A 23,419-nucleotide genomic window follows, 5' to 3' on the forward strand; every position below is an offset into this window, starting at 1 on the left:
GTGGCAGGCACATACTGTAGTTCACTTGAATTAAAGGTACAGTAAAATAAAAATTCTGTTGTGTATATATTAGGGTTGTAACAGTTCTCGGTAAAAAAAAAACAAAAAAACCACCCACGGTTCGGTAAGCATTGGCACCGCGGTTCACTTCAAGTTTACTGACGCATCTGGAGCACAATGTTTTGAGAAGAAAATAAAGCATTAAATAGACACGCACAGTTACAACCTCCGCTAATGCACCTGAATGGATTTGTAGATGGATATGCTCCGCCTGTGTTTCATGTAGGTCAGCTTGATGACATCACTGTTCTGCAAGCATTGTGTGTAGTTAAAAATGGCAAGAGGAGAAAACGAAACACTGATAGAGAAGCCCCTTGCGTTATTCAGGTCTCCTGTCTGGAAACGTTATTTTTGCAGTCAATTACAACAGCGATGGTCAAAAAACGTTTACAAAACAGGCACTGTTTGCAGACATCGCTCAAAGCGAGTGCTGTATACTGGTAATTACGCAGAAATCACCGGCGAAAGATAGAGCGCGGCATACACAGAGCCGCGGATGAGCCGTAACCGCGCACACCCTCTTTCATTTTTAAGCAGGTACTCAGTGCTAATTCGGACAGACATGAAACAATAACTAAAGCAATTGGGGTGTTCATTGTCAACTATGTGTTTCCCTACTCCGAAGATGTGTGATCTCCGCATACGATTAAAACACTCAAGCTGCATCACAGCATCCCTCATATCCATTTTAATAGCAATGTTCCTTCTAAGTGATGTACAGCTAATGAATATCGAATATATGTGCAGTAGAGTTTGAAATGCATTTTATGTCGATGCATGTAGCGTAATAGTGCAGGTATTAAGTTAAAATGTTGATTTAGTAATTAGAGAAAAGGGTTTTTTTAGTTAAAGGGGTCATGTAATGAGGAATCAAATTTTCCTTGATATTTTGTCATATAAGAGGTCATTCTATTATAAAAACACACTGTAAATTCACAAACTCAAAACTTAATCCCCAATGCAATAAAAGCATTTACTGAAACCAAGCTGACAAAACGCCCCGTTCTCTACTTCCGTGACAACTCTACGTTACCTGGGGTACTCATTAATTCAAGACGGCCTCTACAGCAACAACATCAATGCCTATTTTAAAATATTCGCACCCATTGCCCCGCCCACTAGTGCTCAATTGGCTCGTAAACAGAGACAGAGAGAAGGACAAAAGACCTACTGTCTGAGGTCTAAATACTCCTGAACACGATAGGGGACTCATCTGGACTATTTTCAATAATTTTTGTATATAAGCATGCCCTACACAGACGTCTTTGACTGTTGTCTTCTCTCTAGCACGCTTTTAAAAGGTGCGGTGTCAAGTTTCAACTCTGAAGAGAAGATGTGTTTCATCAGCTGTTGTGGATTCTGTTGTTTTGTTGCTTAAACTGCTCAACAAACTATTCTTTCACCTATCAGCACTATTTTTAATTGTTGGTGTATGTAAACATGCACTTTGACCATTCTGATTTGTTTCCGGCGATGTGCGCCTCAGTGCAGGATGATAATCTGGATGTGTGCATCTTGTGAAGCAGTCATAAAATGAGTCTTTGCCAAGGAATTGTTACTGAAGGATATGGGACAGTTAAAAACACTACTGGACTCGATCAAAGACGTAAGCAAACCGTTCCATTCATTAATATTTCAAATGTCATGATTATTTATGAAGTCAACACCGGGTATATCCGATGACGTGACGCAACGCAATGCAACGGCTTGAGGGTGGCTACACCGGGCGTGTTGACACAAACTTTCTGAAACGTTTCTTTGTGTTGTTGGCAGTAGTAGCGGCAGCGCAAAATGGAACGGGACACCTGTTTGTTTACTGTTGAAGTGACGTGCGGTAGCGGACGCTTCCATGGTAGACAGCATCATTGATTATAGCGTTCGGTGTAGACAGGGTTTGAGTGGTATTAACAGTTGTGGTTGAGATGAATAGTGTAATATATTCAGATGCAATGTGTTGGAGGTGTGTTATTAGTAAAGTGTGAAATGTACATTTCTAATAATGTTTTGGTGCTTGTTTAGTCTCTTCCGATTGAATTTCAAAAATGGCTGAATTTGAGGGGCTGCACGCTGTTAGCCAATCATAACAAAGGGCATTTACATTGAAGTTTATAGGCCGAGCTGAGGCAAAACTCTAGCTTTTCAGACAGATGGTCAGAGAAAGGGTGGAAAATTATCATATATTACAAAATTATGACCATTTTGGTGAAATTTTTTTATTTATTTTTTACTAACATTATCATTGGACCTCAGGGAAGATACTGAAACTATATATAAAAAAAAAAAAAGCATTTCCTGACCCCTTTAAAGACCCTAATGAAAATTAACCATGGTTTTACGATAGTAATATTGTAGTAACCATGACTACTGTCAGCATGGTTTTCTTTGCAGAAATCATGGTTTTGATACAATTAACCATGGTTTTACAACAGTAATACTACAGTTTCCATATAGTAACCATGATTATACTATATACTGTAAACAGGACAGTAACAATGTTGATTTTGTGGTTACTATGTTGTTACTACAAATACAATAGTTAAACTATGGTTACTGTAAAACAATTATTTTTATTAAGGGCAAACCTGTTGAAGCATTTGTTATCAAATAGAGTATTTTTACTTTGTATTTGGCAGTAATATATATTTTTTATTTTCTGAACGTGGCAAATACCAAACCATACCGAAACCCTAAAACCGTGATACAAGATGAACCATAAGAAATTTGAACCCCTACACCCCTAGTATATATATATATATATACATATATTGTTACACCTGCAGCATCTGCTATCTCTCCAGAATGCTGCCAGAGGTCTCCATCTCCAGAATTCTAGCTTTCCCTTCACAAACTACATTTCCCATAATCCCCCGCTCAGACTGATTACTCTCTCACCTGTTTCATATTATCCCAGACTATTTATGTTCTTTGTTTACCTGCATTCAGTGCGAAGTCTTGTTCTGCAATTCTGAGCGTTATTACCATTCCTGTTCATCCTGTGTTTTTGACTCCTGCCTGTTTATCGTATTTCCCTGCCTGCTTGTGAGTTTTTGGACCATTTGCCTGTTTATTGGATTACCCCTCTCTCTCTTGGATTTACTTGGTTTGCATTTCTTGGACTGCCTCCTGTGTACCGGACCCTTGCCTGTTTTGTCGTTTATCCTTTTTTTTGCTACTTTGTTGTACTGTTCATACGTTTATTAAACTGCACATGGATCTTAACACAACTGCCCCGGCGTCTTCGTTACATATATATATATATATATATATATATTATACACACACCGATTAGCCACAACATTAAGACCACCTGCCTAAAATTGTGTAGGTCCCCCTCATTAGGCCAAAACAGCAGCAACTTGCATCTATGATGATATTCTTCTCACCACAATTGTACAAAAGTGTTTACCTGAGTTACCATAGACTTTGTCTGTTCGAAACAGTCTGGCCATTTTCTGTTGACCTCTCTCTCATCAACAAGGCATTTCCATTTACAGAACTGCCACTCACTGGATGTTTTTTGTTTTTGGCACCATTTGGAGTGAATTCTAGAGACTGTTGTGCATGAAAATCTGAGAGGATCAGCAATTACAGAAATACTCAAACCAGCTCGTCTGGCACCAACAATCATCCATGCGATTATCTAATCAACCAATCGTGTGGCTGCAGTGCACAAAATCATGCAGATACGGGTCAGGAGCTTCAGTTAAAAATGTGATCTCAGTGATTTTGAGTGTGGTTGTTGGTGTCAGATGGGCTGGTTTGAGTATTTCTGTAACTGCTGATCTCCTGAGATTTCACACACAACAGTCTCTAGAATTTACTCCGAATGGTGCCAAAAACATCCAGTGAGCGGCAGTTCTGTGGACAGAAATGCCTTGGCCAGACTGCTTCGAACTGAAAAAGCTATGATAACCGGTCCGTACAATTTGGTGAGAAGAATATCATCTCAGAATGCTAGTCTGAGATGCGGGTTGGCACTGTTTTAACAGTACGAGGGGGACCTACACAATATTAGGCAAGTGGTTTTAATGTTGTGGCTGATTGGTATCTCCATTTTTGGCAATTTTGACTTTTTACCATAGATGGAATGCGCCGAATGACCTCTTCCTACTGTTTGAATTGTGCATTGAAATGACCAATAAAAACAAGTTTAATCAGGCTATCTGTTTAATTAGTATCTCCATTGGCCTTGAGAAGTGTCCATCAAAACCGCATATGTCCCGCCCTTATGTTTTGAAGAGCGACATCTAATTTCTCTCAGCTGTCCAGCTGAAGTGTAGTGAAGAGATTGTCTACATCGCGCTGGCTCTGTGATCTCCCTGACAACCAAAGCCATTTATGCACGTACATTGTCAGGTGGCTTTAAACATTTGACTATACCGGCCCTATCCCGTTGCCAGATTTCCATCTTCGTGAAACCACGAGTGAAAGCTAATTCTAACAGGCAATTTATGCATTGGCCCCGGAAAACACGTTTCAACAACCGGACTAGAAACCTTAGTCATAAAACTGATTTTGATCTAAAATAGTAAGTGAAAGCTCAAATTATATCCAAAAAAAAATTCTCTAGCAACTGATAACCTACCAACTGAGTTCTGGGAACATGAACAGTTAGAATTGAGTCTGTAACTGAACTGGGCCATTGGAACCCATGAAAAGAAAACTGTGTATTTTCACGTTTGCTAGCAAAAATCCATGTAAGTCCACTTAAAATATCGAACAGTTCACTAAAATAGCCTTGAGGGAAAACACAATGCTCTACTGCTGCATTTATTTATTCTGTGTAAGAAATTAAGTTAATTTCTATATGTCTATACATCAAAACATACCACTTAACTAAAACCTTCTTTAGCAACCTGGGTGTCTGGAACATTTGAAAAGAAAATTGTGGCATGCTGGCTGGCAGGTTGACTGTTTTTGACAAATATTGGAGCAGACCCCTAGGGAGAAGCTCATAATTGTCTGGCTTGCACAGAAAGTATAATGGCTGGCCGTCTGCACACAGCATCTGTACAGGTGATGGGTCCACTCCTCAGGCCCAACATATATGTGTGTACACAACCTTGAGGCAATGCATCTCTCAAGGGAACACAAGCATACCGTCATACTGTGAAAGGCCACTCGTCACACTTGGTTGCACTATGCGCTGTGATTTTTTTATTTATGTCTCAAGGTATTTATTCCCTGTCCAGCATTCTGAACCACACTCATTGCAGATTTAAAAGAATAGTTCACCCAAAAAGGAAAATTCTGTCATTATTTACTTACCCAAATGTTGCTTCAAAACTGTATGACTTTCTTCTGTGGAACACAAAATATTTTTTTCTTTAATCTTCCCACGTCTCCATAAAGGTAAAAAAAAAAAAAAAAAAAAAAAAAAACACATTAAATGTAGCTGAGGAGACTCATTTACTATTTCCCCTATTTCCCCAGTCCTCTGAAGCATTATTATCACTATGAATAATGAACAGACTGATATTTAAGTAATTATTCACTCAAATCAAATAAGTGATCAACTCAACGCAAACAGCACCAAAATCAAACATTGCGACACGTCAATAACATCAAAAATAGTTGATTCTTGCGTGTCTTGTAACCAAATATCATGACTAGTGGTCGACCAATATGGGTTTTTTAATGGCCGATGCCGATATCCAGAGAGCAGGGTGGTCGATAGGCCGCTACAATGCTGATATATCACACAATTTAATATAACATAAACATAAAATTGCTAAAACAAAATAAACTCTTATTTAGCACTAAATTTACTCAATTTCACACATAACTTTGTAAAAAAGAATAAAAAAAAAAAATTATGTTTTAAATGGTAGATAGCAGTTTTCTGTTTAATTAATTCTATTAAAATGAATGGGAGAAATTAGAACGCCCAACTGCAGCCAGCGTTCAACGGATGTATATAGGAAGTCCTGCCTTACAGGTAAAATAGAGCCAATCACCTTTTATATACAGACATTGCCTGTCAATCAACTCGAGAATGTGCATGAGCTATAAAAGCTGGGAAAATTGCGTTTTTTAGCGTAATCTGAGGTAAAGAAGCACCATTTATGATACCAGTGTTGTCATGTTTTACTGCTGATTTGAAATATGTTTTTGATCATAATCTTGACCAACCATTTTGGAGATCTCGGTCTTTCCCCATTCAAGTAGATAGGAGCTGCACTGTCAAGACTGGAAATAGCCACACAAGAGCGTTCCAAAGATGGCCGACAGTGAACTGACTTGCTACAAAGACTTTGGTTGCACTCACACGCTTGTGCGGATCCAGCGAGCAGCAGCAATCTCCTGACAGTTTAAACAGCCTGGATCACCTGTTTGGATTGTGACCACTGACCATCATGATTTGTGAATCAGAGGAACTTTTGATCCTGATCCTGAAGTTTTGATTCTGGCTGTGTAATGAGCGATAGTGATGACAAACAGACCCAAGAGCAGAGGAGCAGTCACTAAGCTGTAGAATGTCAAAGATCCCCGCACCGGCTGCAGCAGCGGGAAGCGATCTCCGAAAGCATATGCACCATGGCTGTGCAAAGGGCAGTCTGTGAAGAGTGTGCTCGTAGAATGAGTGCGTGCTTTGTGGAAGTCAGCAACAGACTCGTAGAATCCTCCGTTGAAGCTTAGTGAGGTGCAGAACAACGGCCATCTGAGATGGGAAATTTTACTCCCGACACGCGGGCAGAGATGAGGTATTCTCCGTGGAAGACCAGCTGACACGCAGCAAAACTCGAAGGTAACCACACACCTGACACACGGGCAACCAACAGATACACAAAACAGGACCAAGTATGCAGAGAGAGTGAGGTTAGTACTCAACATCAAACAACAAACTAGCAAAGATACTGAGAACACAACGGGCTAAAGAAGGGAGTGAATTAGAGGAGAACAGGTTTTGCTCAGCATGCTAATCAGTGGCATGATGAGCGTTCCCCCAGGAACAATCAGTGTTCTCAAGGAAACGCCGATCATGCAAGCCAGCCACGCCTGCGAGACACAAGGAAGAGAAAATTATAAAATATACAAAACAAACAGACAAACTCACCGGAGCCGTGACAGGCAGATGGAATACACACTTCAGAAGAAGATATTAGTTGAGCACTCGACGGGAAGAAAACGCTGGATTTTCGTGAGGTTCATGAATTACATCTGTTTAAACAATATATCTGCAAATGGTATATAATAGAAGTTTTATTGATATTTGCCTTTTATCATTATAAAAGAAAGTTAAAAGTCACAGGGAACTGCTGAGGAGGGGCTGATAGAATACGTGCTTTAGAGGTAAATAAATAAGCTCTCCACAAGATGCTGCATCTGCTCAAGTTGTGAGGTTGGATTATTACATCTGTTTAAACGAAATATGTGCATATAAGCAGACGCTATCTATGATATTAGTTTTATTGATATTTGCCTTTTTATCCTTAGACAAGACAAGATAAATCAGAAGATATTCTGACTTTTTAAATTATTGGCATCGGCCGATTTATTGGCCTTGGTGATATATTGGTCGATTACTAATCATGACACAAGAAATAATGAGGTTTGATTTTATTGACAGGTCACCATATTTTATTTGGGTGCTGTTTTGGGGAATTTAACTTATTTGACAGTAAATAACATCTTACATTTGTCTGTTCATCACAAGTGATTTTATGGCTTAAGAAGACTTGGAAAACAGAGCAGACTACTTTTACAGTGGTTTTATGGCATGTGTGTGTGTATGTGTGTGTGTGTGGGCAGGTTTAAGTGGTTTACGAGGACTTTTTTTAGGTTACAAACTGGTAATTACAAAGGTATTATGCTATAAATGTGGTTTATGAGGACATTTCTAGTGTCCCCATAATTCAAATCGCTTAAAAACATACTAAACAATGTTTTATTGAAAAAGTAAAAATGCTGAACATTTTTTGTGAGGGTTAGGGTTAGGGGATAGAACGTCATGGTTACTTGCGTAACCTCCGTTCCCTGATGGAGGGAACGAGACGTTGTGTCGATGTAGTGACACTAGGGGTCACTCTTGGGAGCCCGAGACACCTCTGGTCTTTGATAAAAGGCCAATGAAAATTGGCAAGTGGTATTTGCATGCCACTCCCCCGGACATACGGGTATAAAAGGAGCTGGTATGCAACCACTCATTCAGGTTTTACACTGAGGAGCCGAGACAAGGTCCGGCCATTTCAGCAGGTAGTTCAGCGTTGTGGCAGGAGGGACACAACATCTCGTTCCCTCCATTAGGGAACGGAGGTTACGCAAGTAACCATGACGTTGTGTCGATGTAGTGACACTAGGGGTCCCTATACGAAACACCACAACTGGCTGAACTGTGTTACATGAACTGGCGGTGTGTGGTGGGCAGACCACAGTCTGCCTCGTAGCCAGCACACAGGTCGACACGTAACCTCCCCCAACATAGTTATGATTGTCGAACGGCCCTTTGGGGACAAGTCAACTACCCAAAAGATAGAGACAGGCTAACCCAGTCGTGGCCTCTTTTCCCCTTCTCTTTTTCCACTCCCTAAAAAAGAAGGGGGATTATCTGACTGGGCCGCAAGGTCTAGTCGGGGAGTATCCCTCCCAAGGGGAGGAAACCACGGAGACCATACCTCGCCCAAAGAGAGGGGGGGATATTTAAGTGGAAAAATATGTCACATGGTCTTTCCGACCATGTGGAGAGTCTTCAAGGTAGATCTTACCTAATCTGGAGTTACTACAGACATGGAGACTGGGGCAGAGGGGCTCTGCCCAAGGAAGACGCAGTTTGCCAACAGGGAAACAAATTAGCGGAAGATATATATCACATGGGGTTAGCCTTACAGGGAACCGCCACATGCGGAGCACCTACCCCGGAACAGGACTCTTAGTTAGCATGTGTACTGGGCCGGCAGCGAGTCTCTCCAAAAACTCAACTGCCACAGGGCTTGGAGGAAGTCAACCAGGGAACAAAGTTTGTGAACACTACTGGGAATTAATGGCGCACGTTTTCAGCTCAAAAGGAGGTGGAAGTCACTATGTGCAAGCGATACACCCGGCCGGCTATCCTGGGCTTATCCGCTTGTATTGCGTGCCACTACCTGGGATGAAACCGGTTCCACCCGGAGGTTGTAGAACCTTGCAAAGGTGTTGGGTGTTGCCCAGCCTGCTGCTCTGCAAATGTCTGTTAGAGAGGCACCCCTGACAAGGGCACAGGAGGCCGCTACACCCCTGGTAGAATGGGCTCGTAGCTCTACCGGGGGCGGTATGTCCTGGGCATGATATGCCATAGTTATGGTGTCAATGATCCAGTGGGCGATCCTCTGCTTGGAGACAGCGCTTCCTTTCCACTGTGCACCAAAGCAGACAAAGAGCTGCTCAGAGATCCTAAAGCTTTGCATGCGATCCAAATAGATGCATAAAGCATGCACCAGACACAGCAATGACAGGGCTGGATCTGCCTCCTCCTGGGGCAGCACTTGCAGGTTCACCACCTGGTCCCTAAAAGGGGTGGTGGGAACCTTTGGCACATAGCCCGGTCGGGGTCTCAGGATCACGTGATAGTAGCCCGGACAGAACTCCAGGCATGTTTAGCTGACAGAGAACGCTTGCAGGTCTCCTACCCTCTTGATGGAAGTGAGCGCAGTCAGGAGGGCAGTCTTCAAGGAGAGTGACTTAAGCACAGCTGACTGCAAAGGCTCAAAAGCGGCTCCCTGTAGACACTGAAGAACTACAGAAAGGTCCCATGAGGGAACGAGGCGCGGTCTGGAGGGATTCAGCCTCCTGGTGCCTCTTAGGAATCTGATGATCAGGTCATGCTTCCCTAAGGACATACCGTCGACTGCGTCATTGTGTGCTGCTATGGTGGCAATGTACACCTTCAAGGTGGAAGGGGACAGCCTCCCTTCCAACCTCTCCTGCAGGAAGGAAAGCACTGATCCGACTACACATCTCTGGGGGTCTTCCCATCGGGAAGAACACCACTTAGCGAACAGACACCACTTAAAGGCATACAGGCGCCTCGTAGAGAGGGCCCTAGCCTGAGTGATCGTGTCTACCACCGCATCCCGTCCAGGGGCCAGACATGGAGATTCCAAAGGTCTGGTCGCGGGAGCCAGATGGTGCCCCGTCCCCGAGAAAGAAGGTCCTTCCTCAGGGGAATTCGCCGGGGGGCTGTCGCAAGGAGCGTGAGGTCTGAGAACCATGTCTGGGTGGGCCAGTAGGGTGTTACCAGGATGATCTGCTCCTTGTGCTCCCTGACCTTGCACAGGGTCTGTGCAAGTAGGCTCACTGGGGGAAATGCATATTTACACAGGCCAGGTGGCCAGTTGTGTGCCAGCACGTTTATGCCAAGGGGGGCCTCGGTCAGGGCGTACCAGAGCGGGCAGTGGGAGGATTCTTGGGAGGCGAACAGGTGCACCTGTGCCTGTCCGAATCAAATCCAAATCAGCTGGACCACCTGAGGATGGAGTCTCCACTCTCCCCTGAGGGTAACCTGCCGTGACAGCACATCCGCTGTAGTGTTGAGGTTGCCCGGGATGTGAGTGGCTTGATGTGCTGCTGACTCCAGAGGAGGAGACGGCGGGCGAGTTGTGACATACAATGGGAGCGCAACCGCCTTGGCAGTTGACATATGCTACTGTTGCCGTGTTGCCTGTCTGAACTAACACGTGCTTGCCCTGGATCAACGGCCGAAACCTCCTCAGGGCGAGCAGAATTGCCAACAACTCAAGGCAGTTGATGTGCCAATGCAGTCGCGGGCCCGTCCACAAGCCGGCAGCTGCGTGCCTGTTGCAAACAACACCCCAGCCCATTTTGGAGGCGTCCGTCGTGACCACGATGTGCCTGAAGACCAGTTCTAGGGGAACACCTGCCCATAGAAATGAGAGGTCGGTCCAAGGGCTGAAAAGACGGTGACAGACCGGCGTGATGACCACGTGATGTGTCCCGTGGCGCCATGCCCATCTCGGGACTTCAGTCTGAAGCCAGTGCTGAAGCGGTCTCATATGCATCAACCCGAGTGGGGTGGCCACCGCTGAGGATGCCATATGCCAGAAGAGCCTCTGAAAGAGTTTCAGTGGAACCGCAGTTTTCTGTTTGAACACCTTCAAACAGGCCAGCACCAGAGTCCAACTCCAAACCGAGGAAAGAGATGTTCTGAACTGGGAGGAGCTTGCTCTTTTTCCAGTTGACCCGAAGCCCTAGTCGGCTAAGGTGTGAGAGCACCAGGTCCCTGTGTGCACACAACATGTCCCGAGAGTGAGCTAGGATTAGCAAATCGTCGAGATTGTCGAGAACGCAAATGCCCACTTCCCTTAACGGGGCAAGGGCTGCCTCTGCGACTTTCATGAACACGAGGAGACAAGGACAGGCCGAAAGGGAGGACCTTGTACTGATACGCCTGACCCTCGAATGCAAACCACAGGAAGGGTCTGTGTCGAGGTAGAATCAAGACGTGGAAGTACGCGTCCTTCAGGTCTACCGCCGTGAACCAATCATGATGCCGGACGCACGCCAGAATGCGTTTTTGCATCAGCATCTTGAACGGGAGTCTGTGTAAAGCCCGGTTCAGAACTCGCAGGTCCAAGATTGGCCGCAACCCACCGCCTTTTTCCGGTACGATGAAGTAGGGGCTGTAAAACCCCTTCTTCATCTCGGCCGGAGGGACAGGTTCTATCGCACCCTTCCATAGGAGGGTAGCGATATCCGCGCACAAGGTAGCAGCGTTTTCGTCCTTCACCAAGGTGAAGTGGATACCGCTGAACCTGGGCGGACGCCTGGCGAACTGAATCGTGTAGCCGAGTCGGATGGTCCGGACCAGCCATCGCGACGGATTGGAAAGCGCAAGCCACGCGTCCAAGTTCTGCGCAAGGGGGACCAAAGGGACAATCGTTGCCATGGACATGTCCTCGCAATGAGTACATGACCATCCATGAACGCTGTCTCCGCGTGAGCAGTGCCCAGACTTGTGACCGTCAGAAGGTGAGAGATAACGAGCACAACCAGGAACAACACACAAAGGAAAGGCATCTTTAAAAAGACACATCTTTAAAAAGACGTTCCGTGTGTGCTGCTCTTTTAGAGATATATATACTCTTTTAGAGAAATGTACTCTTTTAGAGAAATATACTCTTCTAGAGAAATATACTCTTATTTCTGCCGAAGCGCCCAGGGGCATTCTCTGCAGTGCACCAGTGCAATGTGGGAGAAGCCGCTGAAATGCGCTGTCAGATCCAGCAGAGGTGAATGAACAGTCGTGGGAATTCAGCTCAGTGAGCATGACCGTTCGGCTCCAAAGAGAAAATCTGAATGAGTGGTTGCATACCAGCTCCTTTTATACCCGTATGTCCGGGGGAGTGGCATGCAAATACCACTCGCCAATTTTCATTGGCCTTTTTATCAAAGACCAGAGGTGTCTCGGGCTCCCAAGAGCGACCCCTAGTGTCACTACATCGACACGACGTCGAGTGAGTGACAGATAGGGAATCTATAGTTCGTACAGTATAAAAATCATTATGTCTGTGGAGAGTCCTCATAATGATAGCTGCACCAACATATATATGTGTGTGTGTGTGTGTGTGTGTGTGTGTGTGTTTTCTTTCTTTTTTGTCATTTGTGGAGCTTTACAGCCCAGAGTGACAATTAATTTTCTTTGTATGGGAAGAATGTTCCCTTTTTTCTTTTTGTATTCCACAGAAGAAAGTCAGTCATAAAGGTTTGAAATGACATGAAGGTGAGTAAATAATGGGTGAACTATTCCTTCAAAGCTTTTGCTTTCTCTTGCCCTTCATCCTCTTGGCGTGGATCTCTGATGGAAGCGGGAGGCGCTTTGGTTGAGGGAGATCAGTGAGCGGCCGATTCAGCTGATTTGGTAAACATGTCAGACCTTCATCATAGAAAAGACTCTGAAAAAGGGCCTGCTGGGGAAGATGGGCCCCATACTGAGGGCCCACCCTCTCAGGAAGAACTGGAGCCCAGCAGGAGGCAGCCTTTCAACAGGAACTGTGTAGGATAAGTACCGAAGGGACCCTATCTCAGAGAGGGTCCTACACAGTTTCCCTTTAGGAGGGTGCTGTGACGGTAACAGACATGCCCTCATATCAACAGCTCATCTATCAAGAAGGGGGGACAGCAGGGGGATTCATTAGTGTTGGACAAGTAAAAGCCATGTTTTTTGTAGCAGAATTTGCATCCCAGCATAGCAATACCTACAACAATATTTCAAGTGGTTGAATGTGGCCTGTTGCTATGCCAATCACCCTCATATGATGTTACATACATACGAAATGCTCCATTAGATCCCCTCTGCTGCAAACTAGGGCTGAAATGCAATATTTCTCTACAAGAACATCAAGATCCTTAGATAAAACATTTCTAATTGACGAATCAAGCCTTTTTAGGATATGAACATCTTTGATTAGGAATCATGATAAAAAGTCTGGTTGATGAGAAAATTGGAACGGATACATAGTAGAAACATCTCTTTTTTATAATAATATTCTCATTGATCATTCTTTCATATATCAGATAAGTTTCACCCCTTTGCATCATCCAAGTGGAGCCACCATTTTTATCTCCCTCTAGCTTCACAAATAATTTAATTTAAAATTATTCCAGCTTAGAATTGAAATCGATCTAAGAATGAATGACAATTAAAAACCGCAGAGCCTTTTTAGTAAGCTCCACTCAAGTAGTATTATTGATTTCTGAGTATATTAAGACAAATTAGCGAGGTGACTGAGATTTAGACTGCTGCGTTGAGGGAAATTGAGTGTTTGTTTTCCCCCCTTTCAGGCCCCCTTTGTGTGATGTTGGGGGCAACAGAATCTGTTATCACAAACCCTAGAGGAACAGACTTCGGAACAATCAGCACATGGCCCAGTCTTCAGCTCCTCATCTCTTCCTGTTTGGACACTCCAAGCACAGTCTAACAAAATCAATAGCAAATGATGTGCAATTAAGAATATGGAACAGTAGATTTGTTGAGGGTCATTTCTTGTGGAAAGTGAGGAGAGATCAAGGTTAAAATATACTACTTTATATTTGCAAGAGCTTGTTCTCACCTCTTTGAACATTGCATGACTGTGTGAGGTCCAAGTCCATTGTGGAAAGCTTAGCATAATTGTCTCTTAATCCAAGTTCTCCACAACAGGCCATAGTTTCCTCACTTCACTTCCCCCTGTAAAGTTGAACCATTAACCCTCATTAAAATCAAGAGCTAAGTACGTGAGAAGGCTTTTAAAAACCATCTGCTGATCTTTTGCAAACAAGAAAGAGGGTATATCTCAACAAAGTATGATTTTATTTATTTTGCAAAACACAGAAGGAGGACATTTAAAACAATCTCACATTCACTGAATTTAAAGCAAAAGCTTTTCACTTGTGCATATAGTGGAAGTCGATATTTTTTACAGTAAAATATATTAGGTATTGTTAAGAAACAAGCCAAAATGTATCGCATGTCTTCAGAAGACTTTTGCACTGCAAAAAATGAAGTTTATTTTTTTACCCCGTTGGCAGATTTTTTTTTGTTCACACAGTTTTGTCAGATTTCTCTTAAAACAAGAGATAATATCTTATGTCATTGGGGAGTCGAGAGGAGGGAAAGGCGAGAGGGAAAGAGTGAGGCAGAGCGCTAGAGAGAGAGAGAGAGAGAGGAGAGAGAAAAACTTGCTCGCCGGCTCCCGGACGTGCTGTCGCTCAGTCCTCAACCGCTCCTCCACCCTCTGGCGGACGCCAACTCGCTCCTCCCCCGGCGGACAGCAGCAAGTCCTCTGGCCCCTGATGGATGGAACCGCTCCTCCCCTTCTTCGGCGGACGGCCACAACTCCGCGACAGCACATCCCTCCTCCTTCCCAGGTTTCAGCACCACTGTAACAGTATAAGGATGGGCAAGGAGGAGGCGGGAACCGGCTGAACAGTAAACATACATTTTAATGTCAACCTCAACTTCAAAACAACATAAACAAACATGCAGTTTGGCCGCGTGCATCTATCTCTCTCTCTCTCTCTCTCTCTCTCTCGAACTGCAGCCTCCGGCTTGTCTTTAACCCCCTCCTGGCTGATTGCCCTCCTCCTTGTCACAAACACAAACAATGATTTTTAGAAGAATATCTCAGCTCTGTATTTCCTTATGTGGCCATTGTGGTAGGATAGGCTGTCACCTTTCTGTTTTTAATGTGTGGGTAATGATGTCATTCACTGACAGCCGGCCCATTTAGGGCTGTTGTTTGCCACCTGGAGGTATCGCCATCAACTCTGCCCTCTTACCTGTACTGCATGGATCATCTGAGTGCTACTTCCTGTTAGCCGTTTTGCTAAAGCATGGCCTGGTGTGGTTCGTGCAAGTTCATTCCTTGTAGTAAACTCGGATGTTTTTAATCTTGAACCTTGGTGTTGGCTGCTTTGGCATGGTCTGACAAACCACCTGTTCCTGGTATGTATATTAGGTAGTGCATTTTAAGTGTTGTAGTTTGTTTTTCTCTGTTTGTAATTGGTTTTGTTTTTAGGTGGGCTCGCTGATATGCCAAGCATCCTGTCTGTGGCTGGAGTTGTGGGGTTCACCCACTAACCATTGGAGTACACTGCTGTTTTGTTTTATGTTTTTGTTTATATATGGTTTATATTTGTTTTGTTTTTCTTGTTAAAAGCTGTTGGGTAACCCAAGCTTAGGGTTTTGTTTTGTTTCTAACCAGACTGATTAGTTAGATTTTCTTTTCCTATTTGTTTTCCATGTATTGATTTATTTTTATGTCTAAACATCTGTGCACACATGCATCTGTGTTCTCCATGTTCTTATGTGGTTGAATGGCACTTGTGTGCTGGGCTCTGAGTCGTGTCTAGCCCAGTTTGGGAGGATCTCTCGGCTTTGTGCAACATCTAATTGTTACAGACTGTTTGTGTCTGATCGTTAACTAGTTTTCTTCTTATGTATTTTATTTTCTGTAGGAGCTGGGTGCTTGAGGCAGGGAGCCTTGGCTTTTTTTCTGTACCTGGTGGTGGTTTGTTTAATTTTGTCACTGCGTGCTGTGCTCATCACTATATTCTGAATTTTCAGTGTGTGTGAGAAGCACATGTAATCGTGGGGTTGCCCAGGACAGATAGTCTATGCAAGTAGCTGCTCCCTGCTGGTAAGCCCCAGCTCTATGAAGTGTGGATGTATGTGCATGGGTCTGTTAGTAATTTCATGTGATTCTGCTTAGATCCAGATTTAGTGTGCCACTGAGCTATTTTTAATTGAATGTGATCAATAAAAGAAGAAAATATTTTATCTATTCATATCCATGCCTCTTGTCCTTCATTGTGAAAACAGATATTTGTGACCTTCTTGTAGGTGGATTTTAAGTCCACATCAGTGTACATTCCCTGGGTAAAATTGCCAGGGTGGCATAGTTGGCTACCTTATTTACTTACAATTTTATAAATTCTAATATAGGCTCTTTGTACGCTACGTTCTGCACACCACACAACTAAAATGGTATAAAAATTTTGAAGCTTCAAAAAGCAATATACTGTATAAATGATCCTCCCTGCCCAGTACATGGCGACATGCACGAAGAATGCAAATCACCAAAAACAAAAGAAGAATGTGAAAGTGAAAGTGGAGATTGATAGTAAAAAAGGACATAAATATTGGTCTGTTTCTCACCCACACCTATCATATCGCTTCTGAAGACATGGATTTAATCACTAGAGTCATTTGATTACTTTTATGCTACCTTCAAGTGCTTTTGGAGCTTAAAAATGTTGGTAACCATTCACTTATATTATGAGGAACAACAGAGCTGAGATATTCTTCTAAAAAACCTTTGTGTTTTAATCAGAAGAAAGAAAGTCATACACATCTTGGATTGCATGAGGGTGAGTAAATGAAGAGAGAATTTCCATTTTTGGGTGAACTATTCCTTTAAGCTTCAAAGTGAGTCACTATCAACTGCCATTGTATCGAAATCAGTGAACAGAACATTCTTTAAAATTCCTCATTAGGTGTTTTTCAGAAGTAAGAAAGTCATATAGGTTTGAACAATAAGAGGATGAATAAATTATGGCAACATTTTCATTTTGGGTGATCAATTCAGGCAAAATAAAAATATTTTGTAATAAACTACCTAACTTGCACAAACTCTCCTGAAAATAACCACTTCAAAAATCACACCAAACAGTCCTAACAACTGCCTTTATCTGTGAGGGTCATTTAGGTTAACTTGACACCAGTCAGTGTACATAAATAAAAGTGTAACTACAAAAACAAAAAATGTTTGCATAGACAGGTGACTGACTCTGACTTCCATAGGAGTCTGACTTCCATAGATAGGGTGAAGTTGGCATTCTTTATATTTTATTCTATATTCCTCCCTTTCTACTCACACAGGAGTTGCTAGGTTATCAAGGATAGCTGCATCTGCATGAAAGGCCTCACTACAGATTTCATCTCATGCCGAGATGTCTCTGCAGCTTGGTGTTAGACTGAAGGCCACTTCCGTTAAGAAGGCTTTGACTACAGCCCAATGCCATTTGTCAGTTTCACTGGGTAAGTGCCTGTGATATATCATCTCCCATTGTCTTCCTGGTAACAAGAATGGAAACTAAGCGCTTTCACTGCGCCACTTCTCAGAAGCCTTGGCATGGACCAATAACAGAAGCAGGATATGAAGCCCATACAAACAGTGCAATAAAACTCACTGTAGGAGAGGCCATCTTCATAGATGTTTTCGTAACTTAAGCAATCCACTTTAAAAAAAAAACAGTGCAAGATACAGTTAAGTATTGATCAGTTTCACAAGAAATACAGTTTTGAAGCTCAACAAATCTTGGTTAGCTTGACAAGCGTATCGATAGATCTGTGCTGGCTGGCCTACTATTTAATCTAGGGCTATTTAATGAGTTAAATTTTAACCTGATGTGGTACATCACATTTCTACAGTAAGTAAATCATCACAAAGTAACACTCACAACATCTTAGCCTTAACCCATGAAATTTTACAGTTCTTCATCAGTTTTTTTTGTTTTTTGTTTTCATCAAACATCATTTTCTTCACAAATTCCAATTATCATTACAGGATCAATGATCCAAAAGAATAAATCAGCAAGTAATACTCAGTGACTGCTTTTTTTCTTTGATACTATTAGGTCCCTGTGTGAAGCCGGTCTCCAGGGAGCCAAGTCTGCCTTTCTCTTTTGTGAGAAAATGGCTAAGAGCATGTCTTCATTCTTTTTTGTGAGACAACTCCAGACTGGATTTTCTCCCTTTTTTTCATATTTCAGTCAAAATGGAGAACATTCAACACATACCAAGTACTTTTCCGAAGAGCTTCACTGTAAAAAATTCTGCCGTCTTTGGACAGTAACATGTCTTGAAGCAGAGGGTAAACACCAGTGTTTCCCATGAATTACCTAGACTGTGGCGAAAATATTTTTATACTTCTCATAATAACATAAAAGATCTCTAACGTGTTTTGCACCGTTGCTTCGGCAAAACATCTTTCACTCCCAGTCAGTCTATAACATAATGAAAAAGTAGATCTCATTCCATGGAAGTGTGTGCATCCCTGCTGTAAATGATGGCGATGGAGGCTTTTCTTTATTTGACTACCATACGTAACATCAAATAATTATCATATGACAATAGTCTCCTCCCCTACCCAGTGCAGTATGCATTTCTGTCACAGAGAATTGAGTTGATTGCATAGGTACACTATTAGTTTGGGCATCAGTCATAATTTTAGAAAAATAGTGTATACAACTTAAACTTTGACATGTTACTTGAGCATCTACCTTAAATGTCCTTTTTTCTCTCCGGACAAGTAACTTTCTTTACTCTGACATGTGAATGACCAATTTACTTGTCCGGAGGACAAGCACATGACAATGCTTAATGTCGAGCCCTGGCTTAAATGTATGCTCTAGTCGATTTTGTGTTTGACCATTTGTGAACTGCGTTAAACTCCGTCTCGTTTATGCTTTGTGGGTGTGACTTTTTTGCTGTGTCATCACTATTCATATTTATACAACCAATGTGTTCATAATTAAATTACTACTAGAGCACAAAATTGTTTACAAGAGCACAAAGTTCTTCATAGATCTAGCCCCTTAATTTTGCTCTCAAAATGCACCAAATTGATGCATTTAACTTTAAAATTAAAAAAAATTTCTTCCGGAGGAGCATGCCCACGGACCCCCCTAGAGGATCTGAGATCCACCCACAGCAGTCTCACAAAATCTTGTGGAAACACTGAAATACTGCCTTTTTTTTTACCGAGTACATAAATCTAGCTCACAAAACTGCACTTGGTAAATTATTTTGTGTAAAAATAAACAAAAGTTCATTATTGAGTGAGTACATAAAAAATCTGTGTTCGAAACCTTGTCCTTGCCTTACCACGATTCACTATGGTAAGCCTACAATTATGAATTATATTTTGCACTGTTTGGTTGGATTTGAAGCGAAATCGTCAAATACTTCATTTACCCTTGCGCATTTACGTCATGTCCATAAGTACAAAAATAAAGGGTCGACTATTGTGTTGTGTGTGTGTGTGTGTGTGTGTGTGTGTGTGTGTGTGTGTGTGTGTGTGTGTGTGTGGCTGTTGGAGAAGCTCTGGCCATAGTCCTATTTTCAGAACAAAAGCGGCAGGACAGCAATCTCCGGGTGGATGTTTAATTGTTAACCGTTTAGCAAAGTTGTTTACTTTGCTATTATTCTTGGATATGTTTTCTGGTGGGGCTGTTATATTGGTTTAATCATGCTTTAATGAAACAAACACTATGGAGATATCGTGATTACCGATCACAAAGTGTTTACAAGGTTTCACTTTACAGTGAAGTTACTGTAACATTTTTACAAATATTCATGACTTCTGAGTATTTTATAACATTGCCACAGTTTCAAGGTTCTCTACATGTGTCTGTGCACCAGTTTTCTCATTTCTTTTACCCTAGTCGCAGAAATGCACGAGTTATTGTCAATTTTCCATTGCCCTTTAATAGTCTGTTTAAACTTGGACAATTTAAAATTGCATCTAAAAGCCACTATATGTACAAGGTACAACAAAATACTTCTCAATGAATGCATACTCATCTCAAGTTGTTTATAATGTACTGATTTCAAAGCACAGCATATATTTCATAGCACATGTATATATTTAAGTGTGTCATTATAACTTTACTTCCAAACAAACGATTAGGCAAAGTGTGTATTATTGTAAATGTTACTTTGTATATTTCTGCATATTATTTTCATGTTTAACAAAGTATATATCATTCCCATCATTCCTGAATCCCCCTTTTGTGTTTTTAGTTTCCAGTTTTATTGTGTGCAGTGCATAGGCCTACTTTTGCAGAAATATGGTTTACTTGCATTGTCCACTGAGGCTGTAGATTGTAATCTAAAAATAATTTAGGGTCTTCCATTGAACTCATATCAGCCATATCACGAGTTTCACCTATTAAATTTGTGAAATGTGTAGTACAAGACAAACATTAATGTGTAGTGGATAAAACACTTGAATAGTCATATTAAAATGCAAATAAGCATGTTGTTTATCTTCCTCAAAGCAAGTTATATCTCTGGCTCTGCAGGTTAATATCCCAGTGTGATGATCATTCACAAGCAAAGTCCATGTAACCTCAAACCATAAGATTCACCTGTGCAGAAGGGCAGTATTGAAACCCAACTAAAATCTTCCTCTGAAACCTAAAATTGCAAGCAATTTGCAATCACAGATGTCGATAGAGAGCCCAAATTTCTTTTTGGAGTCATCCAAAGATCTCTCTTTATTGCCCTCTTAAGAGCTGCAACTTGCTACAAAGGAGACTTTAAAGTACTTGATTCTGCATATTATGCCACTAAAATGAATCCAAGTGAAAGTGGCCTTGTGTGCTACACTCTGACAAACGTCTTGATTACTGATGTAACCTCTGTTCCCCTGATTGAGGGAACGAGATGTTGTGTCGATGCAGTGACACTAGGGGTTCAATCTTGAGAGCCCCAATCACCTTTGCTTAAAATAGAGAAGGCCAATGAAAATTGGCGAGTGGAATTTGCATGCCACTCTCCGCCCCGGACATACGGGTATAAAAGGAGATGGCGTGCATCACTCATTCAGATTTATGCTGAGGAGCCGATAGAGAGTCCCGGCCATGTCAGCGGCCAGTTCAGCGCTGCGGCAGGAGGGACACAATGTCTCGTTCCCTCCATCAGGGAACAGAGGTTACATCAGTAACCAAGACGTTCCCTGTCTGTCACTCACTCGACATTGTGTCGATGTAGTGACACTAGGGGTTCCTATAGAAAACGCCTCAGACACTGAACTGTGTCATGAGGCATGGAAGAGTGGACAAGGGCAGGCTGCTGCGTGCCTCGCAGTGAGCGCTTAACCATGTTGTGACCTTCCAGCGAGTTAGGTAAGGCGTCTCCCTAGTCCCGTTAAGGGGGGAGAGGGCACTTACCCATGTAGGCTACCGGCGGTGCCTTTCTTAATTTGCTGTTAAGCAATCTCCCGGCAAGCACTTTCTAGAATAGCGCTGGGAAGTGCTCTTCCCTCTCCAGGAAGGAGAGCACTATGGAGACCACATCCTGCCGGAGGGAGGTTAACATGTGGAGCATACCTCACATGGACTTACCAACGGGGAAGTACACATATGGAATGATACCACAGGAGGACCCTATCTACAGAGAGGGTACGCAACACAGTGGCCAAGACAGAGAAAGCTCTGGTGAGGGTAAACACAGGTTTCACCTAAGGGGGAAACCAAACAGTGGAAACTCATCATATGGGATTATCAAAGGGGAATCACCACGCATGGAGCACTGAGCCCAAGCACACGGACTCACCTGAAAAGGGGATTACCATGAGTACTGGGCCTGGTGGCGTTACTCCTCCGTCGAGTTTGTCACTGGACAGTGCTAAAGAATTAAAGAGGCATCCAAAGTTCACCGGTAAGGGGAACTGTTGTGGACAAAAAGCGCACATTATCACCTTTGAAAAAGGGGAAAGGCGCAATGCAAGCGGTACACCCAACCTGCCACCCGGTCTACCTGCTGTTACCGTGTAACACTCGGGTCGAGACCGGGTCTATGCATAGGTTATAAAACCTCACAAAGGTATTGGGCGTAGCCCAACTCGCAGCTCTGTATATGTCTGCTAGAGAGGCCCCCCTTGCCAGTGCCCAGGAGGATGCAACGCCTCTAGTGGAGTGCGCCTGGACTCCCAAGGGGCACGGCAAGTCCTGCGACTGGTATGCGAGAGAAATGGCATCCACAATCCAATGGGCCAGCCTCTGCTTGGAGACAACTTTCCCCTTCTGCTGTCCTCCAAAACAGACAAAGAGCTGCTCCAAGCGTCTAAAGCTCTGCGTGCGGTCCATATAGATGTACAGGGCGTGAACTGGACTAAGCAACAACAAGGCCGGGTTTTCCTCCTCTGAAGGGAGCACTTGCAGGTTCACCACCTGGTCCCGAAAAGGAGTGGTGGGAACCTTGGGCACGTAACCGGGCCGGGGTCTCAAGATCACGTGAGAGTGTGCTGGCCCGAACTCCAGGCATTCGCAGGTAACAGAGAGCGCCTGCAGGTCACCCACCCTCTTGATGGAAGTGAGCGCCACTGAGCATCAGCCCAGGACAGACCGGGTTGGGGGAGCAGCCATGGTGGCTCCTTGCTTCATGAAGAAGGAAGTGAGCCGCAACCGCAACGTTCTCATGGACATGTCCTCGCAATGAGAACATAACCTTTCCACGAAAGCCGCCTCAGCGTGCTGGCGCCCCAGACACTCGAGGCAGATTTCATGGGTATCCGGAGGGGAGAGATAACGGCCACATCCAGTAGCCAAGCGTTTGCGCGAGCTCTTTTGGAAGGAAATATACACTTTCTAATATACTCTTTTAGCACCTGCAGACTCAGGCTGCCAAAGCACCCAGGGGAAACACAGCACTCAACCGTGTGAGGGTGACTGCTGATATGCGGCGTAAGAATCCAGCAGCGTAGCAAAGGGTGAGAGGATGAACACACAAGCATTCGGCTCTGAAGAAAAAATCTGAATGAGTGATGCACGCCATCTCCTTTTATACCCGTATGTCTGGGGCGGAGAGTGGCATGCAAATTCTACTCGCCAATTTTCATTGGCCTTTTCTATTTTAAGCAGAGGTGATTGGGGCTCTCAAGATCGAACCCCTAGTGTCACTACATCGACACAACGTCGAGTGAGTGACAGACAGGGAACGTATATTTTCCTTTGAACTCTTTTGGCCAAAGTTTTGCTTGCACTAATTAGGGCCCGTGTGACATATGGTAAACATTTGCTGGAGATTTGTTCCCACTTGCTTTCTGTGCATTTAGTTGAGTTTAATGCACCTTGTGCCTGAATGAGAAAGCTCAAATGT

Source organism: Myxocyprinus asiaticus, chromosome 1 (assembly GCF_019703515.2).
Source record: "Myxocyprinus asiaticus isolate MX2 ecotype Aquarium Trade chromosome 1, UBuf_Myxa_2, whole genome shotgun sequence".
Classification (NCBI taxonomy): Eukaryota; Metazoa; Chordata; class Actinopteri; order Cypriniformes; family Catostomidae; genus Myxocyprinus; species Myxocyprinus asiaticus.